Source organism: Anastrepha ludens, chromosome 6, assembly GCF_028408465.1.
Source record: "Anastrepha ludens isolate Willacy chromosome 6, idAnaLude1.1, whole genome shotgun sequence".
NCBI classification, from domain to species: Eukaryota; Metazoa; Arthropoda; class Insecta; order Diptera; family Tephritidae; genus Anastrepha; species Anastrepha ludens.
The window spans coordinates 125,694,367-125,712,591 of record NC_071502.1 but is presented as its reverse complement, the minus strand read 5'-3'; the positions used below and the strand labels follow the sequence as shown (position 1 = coordinate 125,712,591).

General features: G+C 37.7%; 1 protein-coding gene across 1 annotated transcript in view; it reads right to left on the bottom strand.

The window, feature by feature from the left end:
* Positions 1 to 18,225, bottom strand: part of LOC128867956 (protein stum) — a 28,603-nt gene that overhangs the window by 2,777 nt on the left and 7,601 nt on the right. The gene's annotated exons all lie outside the window — the stretch shown is intronic.

Sequence of the window (18,225 nt, the reverse complement as noted above, 5' to 3'; positions counted from 1 at the left end):
CTCCAATTCGGTATCCATGAACTTTGGCGGCGCACCCTCGCGTTCTTCGTCTTCCAAGCCAAAATCACCACTTTTAAAGCGTGCAAACCACTTCTGGCACGTTCGCTCAGATAGAGCATGCTCACCATAAACTTCCACCAAGATACGATGACTTTCGGCTGCTTTTTTCTTCATATTAAAATAATGAAGAAGAATTCCCCGCAAAAACACATTATTTGGCACGAAATTCGACATTTTCAAGTGTGGTAAAAATATTGTTGTTTACGCTTCAAATAAAAAACTTATACTGACGTTTGTGCCTTACGACAGTAGCTCTCCAATGAATGTTTGGAAATGTGGATCGATGGAATAATAATCAAGTTACGCCATCTGTTGTAAAACCGCACGAACTTATTCATAGTCCTATTAGTTGTTTGGCGCTAACACTTTATATGGCATTAAGTATCAAATTGGATTGCGTGGATTAGAATTTTTTTTTTTTTTATTTTATTTCTTCCATCAAATATTACACCTGTCGTTAGACAATAAGTAATTTGATTTACAAAAAGATGGAATGAGAGTGATATTGAAGGGCCAATGCCCCCAAGCTCATTTAGAGGAAATATATACATATTATTTAAAAACAAGTGGTTAACAAACAATGACATATAAGATTAGTTGACAATTGATTACATGGATTTTGCAAGATCTGTTGGTGTTTGACGGTTAAGCCGACTTTGGGTAGATTTTTCTTTATTTGGTAGTCTTCTCATCATAGGATTTGTGTGCGTTAATAATCTATTTATGTGTCTTCTGCTAGAGCTTTGTATTGTATCATCAATAGTATCGATGTCAAGGTCGCGATGAATATCTGCGTTAGGTATGTACCAAGGTGCATTAGTTAAGGTCCTAAGTATTTTAGACTGGACTCGTTGAAGTATACTTAGATTACTTTTTGCAGCAGTGCCCCAAATCTCAATTCCATATTTCCAGATCGGAGCAATTATCGTTCGATAAATAAGTACTTTATTTTGCAATAATAGATTGGACTGAGGTCCACGTAGCCAGTACAATTTCTTAAAACGATTTTTAACTTCATTTCGCTTTTTCTTTATATGCTCCTGCCAGTTTAATTTCAAGTCGATCGTAATACCCAGGTATTTCGCTTTGGTGTCAATATGCACGTCAGAATTACCAACGCTAACTGGTTCAATGGTTGTTCTTCGGTTTGTGTAGTTTACTTGTATTGTTTTGTCAGCGTTAATTTCGATGTTCCATTTTTTGAACCAGTTTAATGCCACTTTTATTTCGTTTTGTAAATTTTGTTTTGCGACTTTTGTATCTTTATGAGATACCATGAGGACTGTGTCATCCGCAAATGTTGCAATCATGCTGTTTTCTGACTTCGGTTCCGGTAGATCAGTGTACAATAGATACAATGTTGGTCCTAAGACACTGCCTTGGGGAATGCCTGCGTTCATAGGTTGAATGTCTGAACATGCGTCGTTATATTTAACATAGAATTTCCTGTCTTGGATGTAACTCTTAAGCATAAGGTAAAAGTCATTAGGTAGTTGTGTTTTTAATTTATGGAGTAACCCAGGGTGCCACACTTTGTCAGAAGCTTTAGCTACGTCGAGGTATATGGACATGCACACTCTTTTTTTATTCAGGTCATCATTAATTTTGTGAACTACTCTATGAATCTGTTGGATTGTTGAATGGTTTTTCCCAAATCCAAATTGGTGTTGGGGTATCAGATTCATGCTTGTTATAATAGGATTTATCTGGTCAAATAATATTTTTTCGAAAATTTTTGATATTGTCGGTAGTAGGCTGATTGGTCGATATGATGTCGCTAGTGTAGCGTTTTTGTTAGGTTTCGGGATCGCTATAACTTCAGCTACTTTCCAGGTACTAGGGAAATATTTGAGACTTATAGCAGCGTTGAAAATATTTCTTAGATAAATTATTGCCTTGTCAGGCATATGCTTCATAATTGTTCCCGAAATTTGATCGTATCCAGGCGATTTATTGTTCTTTAGAGTTTTTATTAATTGTTTTATCTCCGTAAGTGTGATTTTTTTAATTTGCTTCTTATTCTCGTTTGCTGCATAAGTGAGATTTATGTCGTTATTATTGTTTTCAAAAGTTTCTTTAAAATGTTGAGCTAAGACCGTTGCTTTTTCTGAAGTGGTTCGGGCCCATTCCCCTGTAGTTGTTTTTATTGGTGGTAAATGTATTGTGGCGCCCACCACTTTTTTCGTCGCCTACCAAAGTGTGTAGTTTGAGGATTTTGTTGCGTCAATATTTTTGAGATAATTGCTAAGTTTTTTGTCTTTTTCCTTTTGAAGTAGGTCTCTTATATCTTTTCCCAATTTGTTTAGCTTTTTCTTGTCGTCTGGAAATCTAGTTGTCTGCCATTTCTTCCTTAGCTTTCTTTTTTGTTTTAGTTTCTTTTTTATCGTATCAGGTATGTAGTCATTCTTTACTTTAGTTGGTGAAGAGGGTGTAGATTTACTAACTGCCTTAATAGTTTAGAATTTTGAGGCTTGGAAAAAAATATTAACACTCTTTGAATAATCGGATCATTAAGTTTTCATATGTGATTAAATTGACTTCATACCCATTCACTTAACACACTTGATGCCCTAGGTCCTATGTATGCAGTTCGAAGTGTGGTTACGTGAGCCTTTAGTAAAGGGTTTTCCAATAAGAGGTGTTATTTTGATATTCAAAGAAAAATGCTATTTTTTAATATAAATGATCTGATGTTTATGTTCATTATAAAGAGAAAGGTATGACGTTAATAGGGGAAAATAACATCAGGCAAATGACCACCACGGCCACGCTTACAGGACAATATCCTTTTCATAAAATTTTCCGTAACCGAATTGCAAAGTGGCTGCCCTATGTCGTCGATAGCCTCACAAGTTCCATCTTTGAGGTCTTGAATCAACCCTGGACTGTTGGCGTAGACCTTCTCTTTCACGTGGCCCCAAAGAAAAAAGTCACAAGGTATTATATCACAAGATTTCGGTTGTGATCATCTCTTCGAGAGATAACTTGGTCCGGAAACTGTTCCCGTAAACAATCAATGGTTTTGTTGCTTGTGTGGCACGTGGCGCCCTTTTGTTGTAAATAAACGTTGTCCAGATCAATAACATCCAATTCCGGCCATAAACACCCGTTAATCATCTCTAATCTAATCTAAATAACACCTGTTATTGGAAAACCCTTTATAAGCCTTGGTGAATATGTGCAAACTAGAAACCATTCACAAAGTTTAAGAAAGACGAATAAAATAAATCAAGGTACACTGCATTGGCGTAGAAAATAATACCACAACAACAACAAAAACAGCACTGGATAGGCTTATAAATGATTATCACGGCAGGTGCGGGTAATGGACGACTTCCACTGGTGCCAATCGGGCCAAAAGATATGCATTCGACTTGGCAGTGCCAGCTAAAAAGGGGCTAGCTCGAAAAAAGGTGCGGTTCATGGCAGTCTCAAGCAATTGACAGTTGGCGGAAGGTGAGTGTTGCGGCTTTTATTGATTGTAGACAGCACTTTTCAACCTCGTCAATATGCAGGCATATGGAAATCAGGGGCATTTATATGTAAATTCTCATACATACATATAGTGCATGTAAGTAAATGGACGACGTGTGCATGTATGTTCGGCTGCATGTTAAGACGCATACACTCGCATACACAAGTATGCAAGCCAATGTGAGGGCCACATTGGCCACTCATAAATGCTTGTAATGGATATCCGCTTCCGCTGCATCGCCGCAAGTGCTGACATTTCCTTCAATTTAATTCGAATGCCCATTTGAGTGACCTTGCAGAAAACATCATACATATAATATATATATGTGCACGTAGATGTGTCAGTATGTAAGTATGCACATACGCTGGCAATAAACAAACGGAAGTTGTTTTTTTGTTGTTGCCTTTAAAATGAAAGTTAAAAGTTGTTACATTCATATGAAAATTTGTTAAAAGTATTCAAAATATCATTCCCTGCATTACATAAAAAAAAAATATTTTGCCATTTCATTCTGTTGCGACCTTTCATTTGTCTCAGCACGCTTACATTTTCCCTTACGCTCTCTTATAACTGAACCTGCGTTCGACGGTTGTTTGTGTTTAACACGTTGGGTGTCGCACCATATATGAATATTGTATTATATTGTTGTTGCAATTTGTTAAGTATTATGGCTTGAAATAAAATAATTACACAAGTAAATAAAAAATAGAAAATCCGAATTTAACCTTTTCTTAGTGGCATCAGTGGAAATAATTTTTTTCTGAATAGGGCTTGGAGTTTAGCCACTTTATTCACAATTTATCAATGCATTCACCAGAATATTTATTGCAGGGCGCGAAAGAGTAAAAGACTGATGTGATAAAGAACTCAGCAATAACGGAAAACATTTGATAATAATCAAATAAGATCGAAAAGGTTTTGCTACATAGCTAAGTAAATTATTTATCCTTATGTCAACAAAGAAAATTCGTTATGTGAGCTGTATCTTGTTACGCTGGTTTAACTTAATTCAATTATAAATCCATTCGCCGCTGTCTGCGAGAGCGGGTCGTTAGATGCCGATGAGTCTGAGAAATTCTGTGACATATTTGTGACAAATGGTATCAAGATTACAGTTAGCTTTTGAAGTAAGCAATGTTTTTTTTTTAACATGGCACGGTTGCCAAAATCAAAGCCAAGCAATTGGTGTATGCATCGAGATTGATAATATTTCATATACTAAAGAATCACACTGCTTGAACAAAACTGCAGATAAACCCTCAACATCAGAGTATGAGAAGGGTTTAAGTCGAGTAATGTCAGTCAAGACATCTCGCTTGCCAAAATCAAAGGATGGTCGTATATCGAAGGAAACATTTTCACCATTGTCGGAGACAGTTGCGAAATTGGACTTAAAAAAATATTTAATGCTATCATATGTAATAGTGTAGCGAAATTAGTAATTATTAAGACTGCAATCTGTGTGTGCGTGATGTAGCCTTCCGAGCCCTTAGTTTAGATATCTTTTCTTCCTAGGCATGCCTACGCGTCTGAGTAAAAAATTATTGGGATTAAAGCAGGCAGAACGACTCGGTGGAAAAGGCATGTTTTAAGAATTGTTTTTGCCGAAACGGAGTTATAGACCTGCGTCTTCAACTAAGATCTAACACTGCAACTCATTCTACCACACCGCTAAGCTCATTTCCATTAAAATTCGGCCCTTTTATTTAAAGGAGGTTTTCAGGTTAGCTTCAAACTGAAGTGGAAGTATTGAAGATTATGTAAATAAAGAATATCCAGTTTTGTTCTGTTGCGTTGCTGGCGTAACTCCAGCTGGCTGCAATAATGAATTTTGGGTCTAGCCTGCCCGTCATTTCGAAGCTAACTAGAGCAATTTTGTCACACAGTTGAGAAAACGAAAAAAGTCAAAGAATATTTTAAAGTCGGGAGTAGTTTATCGCCTCGGTTATAAAGCTCATTTTATTAGCAAAACAAGTCAATTTGATTTGATGGAATTTTGTTGTTCGCTTTTTATTTGTTGTATTGTTATTCTAAGTTGGTTTTTCAAAACTCAAAATGGCGGATGTAAAACCAAAAAGTTGAGCTAAGGTCATCAAACTGAAAACTTTCAGTGTTTGAACTTTGGGACTGCAAACCCCTCGAGTAGTAAGTTTTATGAGCTCAGCTCCGAGTTATTTGCTACGCGAACGCAATCGCTGGACCTCAAAGGGATATGACCATTTTATTCAAAGTTGTTTATTTCTGTTTGGAACTGTGTGTTTATTATAGGTCAGATTCTGACACTTAAATAGGAGCTTATAATTTTGCAATCCTACACATAGATTTTCCTTCAAAAAATTGTTCAACAGATTTCCACTGCTTTCCTATTTCCTGGCTGTGACACACTATACCCACTTGCTTTTATTCGTTGACGACCGCCGATTTCATTTAAAAATCACGCGCTTGCTTGAAAAACAAAAAACACTTTTCACGAATCCCAACGGATATTAATCAATAGCACGCACTTCACGCTTCAAGGCAGCTGTTCAGTTACATCAGTGCGTTGTGGCAAAACGCAATTCAATAAAAGAACTCAGTTAACATATTGAAATTCCATACGTTTATACTTTTTACTTGCAACTACTACAACTAATTTTTTGCTTATTCGCTTTTTTAGTACCAACAACTTAAATTTAAAGCGCTGAACACATGTGTGGCCACCGCCCGGACCAGCGAACGAACGCAATTTGTATGAGTCCAAAAAATCCACACACCAAAATTAAGCCGAAAAGTATCCTCTTATTGGCGCTACAAAGCTTTTCGACATGCGAACGTGTGAAAAGTTACTGAGCTGGTAGTTAAAAAAAAATATAAGGTTTATATGGCTGTACGCCGAAATGCGACTTGAACAGGCCAATTCATACAAACACACACATACGCACATTGCTTACTCACTGTGTTTATGGTGTGACAGTTAAGCCTTGCGCTGAATTGTTGTTGGTCTGCAGTACTGTTGCCATTTTTCGGAAAATCAGTCATGGCTGGTGAACGGCCATTTAATTGCGAGGCATTTTAATCGCGTGGCGGACGTAGAGATTTCTACCTGTGCAATGTAACATGTGTGCTTGTGTGTGTGTGTATAAGTATATACATGTACATGTGAGCGATGCCCCTACCATCTTATGGTATTGTTCCCGCTGTATGCTAATACATAGATTTGAAGTCAGTTGGTTCCAGAGGCACTAAAAAGTTCGTAATGTTTATTGTCTACATTGTCTGTGGTCTCCTTACTTGTCCTGTTCTTCTGGAGCTGATAAGCTCTGACAATCCCTCCGAGGCACTGCGTTTTTACCTTTGCTTTATGTACGCAAAAGTTGCTACATCTATTTATTCTAATGTTGCTCCCATCGCAATAGCTCTTAATAAGCTCAACAGCATCTCTGTAGGCATTTGCCTTTCCCACATCTAATTATTTCTCTAGCCTTGTACCTTATTCTCAATAGCTTGCACTCTTATTTTTGTTTTCTTTTTAGTCTCTTAATTTTTCGAATATCTATTTGTTTTGGGTTTTGGGGATGTGATGTGTTATGAACTAAAGGGGCCATTCGTTTTGAAGAATGAGGAAAGTCGTATCGTAACTGTTAATGGCAACCGATATCAGTTCATGACCAACAAATTTTTGTAGTCATTCACCGAGGAAAATCAGTTGGAGGAGTATTGGCTCAAGTAGAATGAGAAACATGCCAGACGGTTTGGCAGACAATGAATTTACTGACCCTCGCCAGGTCATCTCCAAAAAATGTGATTGCGACTGGCCTCCTCGCTTGTCCGCTTTGACCAGGCCCAAAATTTTTCCTGTGAAATTAATTAAAGAGAAAAGCATACACTAATCCATCTAAAGCACTTGACTCTCTGAAGGCCAATATTCGCTAGGAAACTAACGCTATAACTCCAGGAATGCTTCAAAATCTTATCAAAAATGTAGAAAAAAAGCCCAAATGCGAGTTACTGGAATTAATGGCCATCTTCTTGACAGTGTTTACGGTTATTGGCTCAAGAAAATCGAAATTGATGCATTTTGCACTAAATTATTTATACATAGCTCCCATGGTTAAGTATAGGTAGGTTTCCATCTACCCTGCACCTCTAGCCTATACGGTTTTGCAAGTTCGTAAAGCATAATTTAACTTCTATTGGAGATGCCTTGCCTTGAAAGTAAAGCCTTGATTTCACTGTTTTTCCTCAAAATTTGAGGTGTTATTTAAATTGTATTATCTATTCACATTTCGAAGTACTGTCAGTCGCCTTTTGAGGCGATTTATGGTTTGGGTTCTCTATAAGAAGTCAAATACTCAAAAATTGAAAATACTTGTTAACCAGATACGTTCCATCGATCGTAACAAATTACCCATCGGAAGATGTCTTCATTCACTTTATAACATGAGGCCAAGCGTTATCATGCTGTAGTACAATATATAAATTAAAAATAAATAAAAAATCGCACTATGGAACGCAAACGATCTATGCCAGCATATTCACGAATTCAAATCCAACTGTATTGGCTACAAGGACTCAAAACTGTTAGTATACAACAAACTACTAATATATAAACCCATGATAATACCCATCTGGAGACACGGCATAGAACTATGGAGAACAGCAAGCAAATCAAATATACAAATAATTCAACGACTTCAATCAGAAATCTTAAGTACTATCGTAAATGCACCCTGGCATATAACAAATGAAGACTTACACCGCGACCTAAAAATTTATCCCATAAAAGACGTAATCGAGAAATACAGCTCGAAACACACACAAAAATTACTGACTTATTCGAACACAGAGGTACAAAAAATACCGCACATGGAGCTGATGCAGAAATTAAGGCTAAAGCGAATCACACCAACCACTATTTTGACAAACTATAACTAAGTATATTACTTTTGCTAATATATTACATAAATGTAAGCTATGCATCTATTCATTGAAACATCTCATTTAAATGAGGATTTCAAGTAACAATTAATCTCCCACTCAAGCTATAAAAATTACTAAGTGTCCATGGACAGATGTTATAAAAAATTGGGATCTAAAAATTACAAAAAAAAAAAAAAAAAAATTCGGTTTTCTTTGTGGTTTTGTCAATTTTTTTCAGACTTGTTAAATATTTTGAAGTATTACAGAACATCAGCATAGCCTGAGATAATAAAAAATATTATATCGAAACGGCGGCCGCCGTAGCCGAATGGGTTGGTGCGTGACTACCATTCAGAGAGAACGGTTTCTTAGTTTTTCTACAATAATTTACACGAACAATAACTGAGAATTATTTTCTGTGGCACAACTAAATGCACTGAACTTTTTCCTATAACTAAATTAAGAAACTTTCAATTTTTTCGAAAATGGTTATTAATTTTCAATTAATTCTGAGTAATAATGTACCAGAGAGCATTTGCTTTAATGGTTTAAGTTTTTTTGTTTTCCATTAATTCCATTCAATTATTCCAACAACACCGTTCTGCACCATCCACCAAAGTAATATAGAAATTCCTCAAGAAACGATTAGGTCATTAAAATGCCCTATTACAATATTAAATAAATACCTGAAAAAATATTTCTCGACATCAGCAAAGTCCTGCGACAAATCAATGTGGTATATTATCGAATTTTTTCGTTTTCCTTTTTTCTGAATCATTGCGCGGCAATTACGTTTTTGTTAGGGTTTTTTTTAAGTAATTCGTATGTATAAATATTTTTCTTGTTAAATTGGGCACTTGAAATATCCCCACGCTACAAAGATATTTTCTCACAAAATCACGAATTCGATAAGCACGAAACACGCGGTGGAAACAATCACTTTTGAGCGCGACTGCCTCATTTACTAAAGATTAGTTTGGGTAATTTTGTGAGTAAAACGCGATTTCGACCGCAATCAGCCGCAGCTCAGAGATACAATTTTTTGAGTTTGGAATGCCAGAAAATTTTTACCCGAACTTCCTATGTGCTTTCGCACTCGTCGAGAATGCAATGATGAATAGAAATTCAAAATGCTATTTGGTGCAACGCGATGTGGCACAGACAGCAGACGCTTGTATGTGGTGGTCGCTTGACCGTTTCCTACTGATTGACCGGTCGTGTGCTCGTAGTGTGGTGTGCCGTGATTGTCCAGCCAAAACTGATTTCTTACTGCGGTCGACAGTGCCAGTAAAGCCGCAGGGGAAAATTTTCAGTTCAATCCAACTTATTTTGCATGCCTGACTCCCAATTTGCCCCGCATTCTCAGTCGTTGACGCTCAACCAATTTTTGTTACAACTCGTTACAATTCGGCAACAAAAATACTTACGTATGAATATATCCAACTGCATACATTTACATACCTACCTACAAACAATTCTAGTACCTGATAATACTGTTGTTTTTGCTATTTCTATAGCCATTGTTTGGAGTTAAATAAACACGAAGGACGAAATGGCATGCCGCGGAACGGATATCCTTTGCGAGGCACTTGCCACCCCACACTCAAAGTAGAAACGAAAACAAGCAATGTAGTTGGGTAATGTGGACTCGGTAGTTGGGAAGCCAGTCGATTAGGTTGTCGTTGTAATTTTGCACTTGGTATAGTAGCATTATGGCGTGTCTTGGCCGTTGGTGCTACAGGACTTGAAGAATATTGGCAAATGACTTGTCTTGGCTGTACATATATTGACGCATTATGAGTGGCCACGCCAACAGTCGGCGGTATGTAAATGTATGTATGCCTTTATACATACAACGTTTGTTATTCTGCTTGTGGCAAGAGCGACTTAAATATTGTGTGTACACACAACACAGTGAATGAGGAGGGCAGAAGTGGCTTTGGAGGCAAGACTGATTTGTTACTGTTCGAAGAAATGAATGGAAATATATGCCAGGCCATGTAAAGATGCAGTTGGAGCATACATTAGCGCTTATAGAATATATAAATATGTAAATGCAAATGTATGCATACGAGTGCTTCTTGCTGGTTCAAAAAATAAATTTTATGAGTGAAAAATGGCAAGCTAAACGTAGTTGCAAGATTAATGTCACTTCTTGCTTAATATGTAGTGATGTGTGAAAGTTGAATGAGGAAAACAGACTTAGAGAGATTCTCCAATGTTACAAAAAATATATGCAGCGGTATTTTACAGTACCTGAATCACCTATACAGCTTTGATCTAAAGATATTTTTGAATAAGGTTGCTACGATAATTCTTATAGAGAAAGTATTGCAGATCAATTCCTTGCAAAGAGATTCAATTCTTCTCAAAATTGGTTTATTTGTGGGCTCGAGCATAATAAGAACTAAACTGTAAACATTTTTTAAAAAGTTTAAAAATTTTTGGATTTATTCAGTATTCTAAATTTTGGGATATATAAGTATAATTCGCATATGCCTGGCCCTACACCCTTTATTTGGTGTTTGGCCGAGCTCCTCTTCCTATTTGTGGTTTGTCATTGCGTGCCGAGTGGCGACCGCTATTAGAAAAATCTATTTCTATTATTTTGGTGTTTCATGTACGGAGATTCGAACCTACGCGCTTCCGAATAGTAGTCACGCACGAATCCATTCGGTTCCCGGCTGCTTGGTATAGAGCTGCTTAATATTAATTTCTTTTACTTTTTTAGAATAAAATACGAGTATACTTTAAATAATTTTTTGGAGAAAAAGGTACATATGTATGTGGTAGTCGTTAGAAGACCGTCGTGCAGAACAGACGTGGTATAAACGTGGAGAACGATAATTTGCCAACAACTCAAAGCGGCATTAACGGCAGAATTCCAAGATAAGCTATCTAGCTGTGATGTACATAAGAAACTTCGTGAAGAAATTAAGAGAAGTAGTGAAACTTATCGCGAATATTTATACCGCATGATTGATATAGGAAGCCAAGCACAAGTAGACTCTGAATCAATATTTCGATACGTTATAGATGGCATAAAGGACACAACTTTCAATAAAGCTATTTTATATGGAGCGAAGACTACTGCGGAATTTAAGGAAAAATTGAGCAACTACGAACATATGAAAAAGGAAAGCGTTTCGTTGCGGGGTATGAGTGATGATGACCGTTATAAAAAAGTTGAGAAAAGAGATAGCAAGTCACGACACTGCTTTAATTGTGGATCTTCTGATCACGAATTTCATAACTGTCCAGACAAGGCAAAAGGACCGAAATGTTTCGGCTGTAACGGTTTCGGTCACAAACGGCCAAATTGTCCAATGGTCAAAGCGTCGACAAACTGGGTGCGAAATGCCGGTACTTCTTACTGTCCAGTTATGGTCCCCCCAGCGGTGCAGGGGTTAGAATATGCCCGAGGTAAGGTATGCCTGTCGTAAAAGGCGACTAAAATCTAGGTTTGCCAGTGCCTGAGTAGTATGGATGCTCAACTGGCAGAGTCTTCGGGTTCGATGTCTTACCGGAGACCTTAACTCGGTACCACGGGGAACAGGAGCCCTCAGAGTTCGCTCTGACCTGTTCTATGGGAACGGCCCTTCGGGGAGGTTTTCGTGGTGGCTGTGGTTGAGACCTAAAGCGCGGGTAGAGCTTTAGCTCGATGTAGTGTTGCAATTAACCGGGTGTCGGGACCCAAAGAACGGCAGAGGTATGGGTAGGCCTCGAGCCCTACCAAGGTGGTCAGTGTGTCCATGCCACACTGCCAATCGGTATCCTTAAATGCTTCGGCATTTTTGGGGCGCTGATCAACGCATTGTATTGATACGTTGTGCTTTTGAGCACCGTGGGTTCAGGCTGTCGCCAGCAGATACTCACGTTAAAAACACCAGACGATGATGTCCAGTTATGGTTAATGGAGTAACAGTAATTGGCTTGATCGACACTGGAAGCGATGTCTGTGTCATTAAGAAGAGCTGCGTTCACAAGGTTCGCCCGCATACAATCTCTAAGTCTTCACGCTGCTCACTGACTGGAATTGGAGCAAACATTGTCACCGATGGCCTTTGCAGAGCCGACGTTTGCATCAACGGTGTTTTATTTAATGATATTGAATTTTGCATTGTAGATAACAGTTTTGTTAATCCTGATTTAATTATAGGCATGAATCTTTTAAAGCAAGCAGATGTCAATATTAGCAACGGTAAAGTAACCATAAGTAAAATGGCGGAAAATTTACGTGCGCAGGTGGACAATACTGATACTTCGGCTGGTTGTTTTCTTGCTCATATTGAAGATGAAATATTCGAAGATAGTCAAATTAATGCAGACGTTTCCGTGCAAAATCCCGATGTACGCAATGAACTTCAGCATTTGGTTTGTAACTACAAACCGCAAATTCCAGAAGGATCACCAATTACATTGAAAATTTGTTTAATGGACAATGAACCAATTTACCGTCCTCCGAGAAGATTCCCAGCAACCGAACGTAAAATAATCGACGACCAAGTTGAAAGTTGGCTTAAGGCGGGCATTATACGGGAAAGTGTATCCGATTATGCAAGACAAGTAGTACTAGTGAAGAAAAAAGATGATAGTTATCGGCTATGCATCGACTACCGAGCAATTAATAAGAAGGTGCATAAAGATCGGTATCCATTGCCTGTTATTGAAGATCAGATTGACCGCTTGGGTGATGCTGCATTTTTTAGCACACTTGATTTGGAAAATGGCTTTTTCCATGTTACCGTCGACGAGAATAGTCGAAAATTTACCTCATTTGTTACACAAGGTGGACAATATGAATTTTTAAAATCACCATTCGGGTTTTGTAATTCACCATTTAGAGACCTTATAAGAGAAAATATTGCGTGAAGAAATTGAATATTTGGGACATCGAATTTCCAAAGGAGTTGTTATGCCATCTAGCACTAAAACTAAGGCAGTAATCAACTTTTCGATTCCAAGTACAGTGAAGCAGTTACAAAGTTTCCTCGGCCTTGTAGGCTATTTTCGGAAATTTATTCCGAACTTCGCAGTACGTGCTCGACCGCTCACGGAGCTAATTAAAAAAGGCGGGTATATCGGTTTTGGAAAACCGGAGTTAGCAGCGCTGACAGATTTAAAAGGGGCACTCACGACTAACCCAGTGCTACAGATATTTCGATACGGTGTGCCGACTGAATTGCACACGAACGCAAGTAAAATAGGTTACGGTGCTGTTCTTTTCCAACGAAGCAGTGAAAGTAATACAATGCACCCTGTATTTTACATGAGTAGATGCACTACAATGCGGAGAAGAATTATTCAAGCTATGAGTTTAAGGTTCTAGCTGTAATAGAAGCTGTAAAAAATTTAGAATTTACTTACTTGGTCATTGTTTCAAAGTAGTGACTGATTGTAAAGCGTTCCAATGTACTATGCAAAAAAAGGACTTATCCACACGAGTTGCCAGATGGTTTCTGTTACTTGAAGAGTTCGACTTCTATGTTGAGCACCGTGCTGCATCAGCAATGCGGCATGTCGACGCGCTGAGTCGCAACCCAGTAGTAATGTACTTGAAAAGCGGCAACGATTTTTTAAAAAGATTATGCGAGGCACAGAATAACGATGAGAGCTTAAAAGCAATTATAGAGATTTTGAAACAACGGTCATACAATTTTGTTATGCATCATGGTATGTTATGTAAAGAAGTCAATAATAATATTCTTTATGTCGTTCCAGAGGCTATGGCCGCTACGGTGATACGACAAACACACGAAAATGGTAATTTTCAGTTTCAAAAGATGAAAGAGTCGCTATCCAATGAACTGTTTATCCCCGATCTCGAGTACCGTATAAAACGATGTATTGCTAGCTGTATTAGATGTATTTTAGCTGACAGAAAACGTGGCAAAGCAGAAGGATTTCTGAATCCTATACCGAAAGGCGACCTACCGTTAACCACATTTCACGTTGACCATTTGGGACCACTTCACGACACCAAAAAGAGTTATCGATATATTTTGGCACTGATCGATGGATTTACTAAGTTTTGCTGGCTTTTCCCCACAAAGACGCTGTCTTGCGATGAAGTTGTCCAGAAGATGGAAGTAGTCGCCGAAACGTTTGGGTACCCACAACATATAGTAGCTGATCGAGGAGGCGCTTTCATAGCGCTTGGTTTCAAAAACTTTTGTACAGAACACGGTATTGAACTGCATCATGTAACTACTGGTGTTCCCCGAGGAAATGGACAGATTGAGCGTCTTCACTCCGTGGTCATATCTGCTCTTATTCAACATACCACAGATCAATAAAGATGTCTCCATTCCAATTAATGATTGGCACGAAGATGAATACTGGCAGAAACTTACGACTGAATGAAATAATCGAAGAAGCTATAATCAATGATGACAGGGTGGAACTTCATAACGAAGCTAAAAGGGCGATAACTGAGATTCAACAGGAAAATTCTAAGAACTACAACAAACGTCGTAAAAAATCTGTGAGCTTTAAAGTTGGTGATCTTGTTGCCATAGAAAGAGTTCAGTATGGTACAGGACTGAAAATAAGGCCGAAATTTCTTGGTCCATATGAAGTCACAGCTGTTAAGGGCTTTGATCGCTACGATGTGAAGAAAGTTGGCGATAATGAAGGGCCAAAAATTACTAATACTAGCGCGGATAAAATGAAGCTATGGGTGGAATCCGACGACGACAACTGGAACGAGATTAATGCCGAGGACCCGCCTGATGTAGACGAGTAACATGGATGACCGAGTGTGGTAGTCGTTAGAAGACCGTCGTGCAGAACAGACGTGGTATAAACGTAGAGAACGATAATTTGCCGTGGATCAGAACATTACTTACTTGAACTTTCTTTTAATTACTTATTGTACCATATTATTTGCTTTAAATTCAAATTCTTACATCTTATAATTTTAATTGTAAATAAATCTATTCTCACATGTACATAGGTATAAATTTTCGTTTAAAATTTCTGGGAAATAAGTATTTTTTGTAGTTTTTAATTTTCTTATTAAAGGTTTTATAATTAAATGAGGCTATGCTCAGTGATCTCAATTATATTCAAATACGTAGGGTGAAGCAATGAATTAGTGAAATGAACTACTCAAGCGCTTCACTAGAGCAGTATTTTGCACTGATTGCCCCAAAAAAATTAACAAAAAAATGTGCAACAATGTTAAAAAGAACTCAAGACATTTCACTTTAAAAACCCTTTAACAGAATTTTCAACAATGCAGAAATCTCAAAATTATTAAATATTTCCAACATTTGTGCAGTTTACTCAAGTATACAAATAAACCAATTTTTCGAAAAATTTACGACAACGCTCAAAATACTTGGAATACTTGACCCAGCATTCGCTCAGTATATTTATATGTTATTTGTCAAGGAGAACGATATTGATATACAAGAAATTATTCGCTCAACGAAGCCTATAAATCTCAGCAAAAGAATGAACTTTGAACTCTGATGAACTTTGTCTTCGGCCAAGTCTTGGTTCGATGCCCTGTGCCTACTTCTCCGTGTTCTGTTGTTGAAAACACCAGGTTGAGTGAGGTGAATTCCACTCAATTCAGCTTAGTCTACTAATTCCTTTTGCACCCAAAAGCCTCAGTATATTTCTTTGTGAATTCTTACAACATCACAGAAATTTCAACAACACTGATGGAGACGTATGTATGTATTATGTGTGCACGTATGCATGTATGAGTATGTAATATCGTTAAGGAGGTGCTGCGAAAACTTTCATACGAATACATTATTATTATTACCAAACTTGGCAATGGGCTGCTTTCAATATTTTCTTCTCTATAAAAGCCAATTATCGCCATGGCAAGCGTTATAATAATAAATGTAAATTTATTTTAAATGCCCATAAATATGGCACAGGCGAGGAGAACAATCAGATATTAGGCCGCCAATATGTGCTCGTGTGTAAAAATGAGTATAAAGAAGAGGCCTGCCAAGTAAACAGACATACATACATACATATATGGATATATGTATACGCTTTATTTGCAGGACTTGAGGGAGGGACAGCACTTCACGTTAGTCTCTTTTTACGGTGGCGGATATCTAATGAATTATTTATGGAAATTTAAAATGTTTTGGAATTTCTGCAAATTACCACTCAAAATACATCATACGCGTTTGATGTGTTCGTTTTGACCTTTCACTTGGCACTTATGAATGGAGGTGTTATGGATGACACTGATGGCCATGGATAAACGTTTGCTTTTAGTATATGCTTTTAATATTATAAGTGTCAAGGTACCCACAATGGGTCTTGTATGCTAAAGGTCTTTGTGAATACGACGGTAGTTGCAGTGTTGTGCTTTGAAGTGTAGAAATACAAGCTGGTGTGGAACTCAACTGCATTTTGGATATGTAGTTGCATTCATTCTACGAATACTATACTCAGTAGTGACACACACATACGCATGTTCTTAAAAAATGTGCTGAGGAGCCACACTTTAAGGCCATCCATTCCCATTCTTTTAACTTTCTTAGGAAATGTGGAAATAGGGAAATAAATGACTGAACTTAGCGCGAATCCGGGAGACAGAGCAGTTAGTAGTAACAAATGGAAATAATGGTAATGGTTGTATGGCTTAGGCTAAAGCCTTTAAGCAGTGCTTGTCCTAATGCTTCGCAATTGGTGACTAAGTGTTCCATGGACTCCTCTTCATCACAGCAGAGCCTGGATAAACTAGTGCTAGACAGCCCTGTTGTATTGAAAGTGCTCCAAAGAGTAATCACTGGCCCTTTTTATCCAGGGTTAGAGCAGATTTTGCTCTGTTGGTATTAAGATTCAGGCAATTTTTGGAGTGATTAGGGCCATTTGTGCCATTCTATGCTTTCTCGTTTCCTTCGTGCCCCTCTTGCCCTGGTACCCAAGTCAAAGAAACCTGATCAAGAGTGGCCAGTTTGTTAGGTACATTGTTACATTCATAAGGACTTTTGAATAAAACATAAAACTATTTAAGGCTTCGATGACTGATTGACAGTCCGAAATTACAGATAGAAGTGGACACAGAAAATTATATTAGGCAATATTATTAAAATACATATACAATATTATATATGTATATTATATAATTGGAGCTTTCCTTTCTGTTATGGGTATGTCCGAGCTGTTCCCTCTATTTTGTAGTGCGTCTTGATGTTGTTCCATATGTGAAGGGAGCTACATACAGTTTAAGCCGACTCTGGCTCCGAACGGCAAGTGCTTTTTTATGAGGAGATTTTTCATGGCAATGGTTCACTGCCGGCCGAGGGATGACCGCTATTAGAGAAAAATTTGTTCTATCATTTTGGTGTTGCATGCACGGAGATTCGAACCTACGCGCACCTCTCGCACCAACCATTCGGCTACGGTGGCCGAGTGCTCATTTACTAGTGCTAATTTCAGAAATGGTTAAACTCGCTAAAAATATGGGAGAATATTAATTTCTCCTGTATCTTAGGAGTAAGAGATAGTATGCACATACCGATATTCAAACATTGACAACTTGTATCTGCACAGAAGCTTATATGTGCATGTTTCAATATCGACATATATCTATTGAATTGCCAATAGTTTGAACTTCAATTTGAGATTTTACGAAACACCAATTTTATTATTGAAAACAAAACATAATATTTTCTTTACAGTACTTTAAACAGAATTATGTCGCAAAATAAATTTGAATTTGAATATTCATATTATATCATTTCGCCCTATTCCCAACCTCCCTTTCCAAACACCAAATCACAACTTCCATACGTCTGAGACTCGGTCACTGT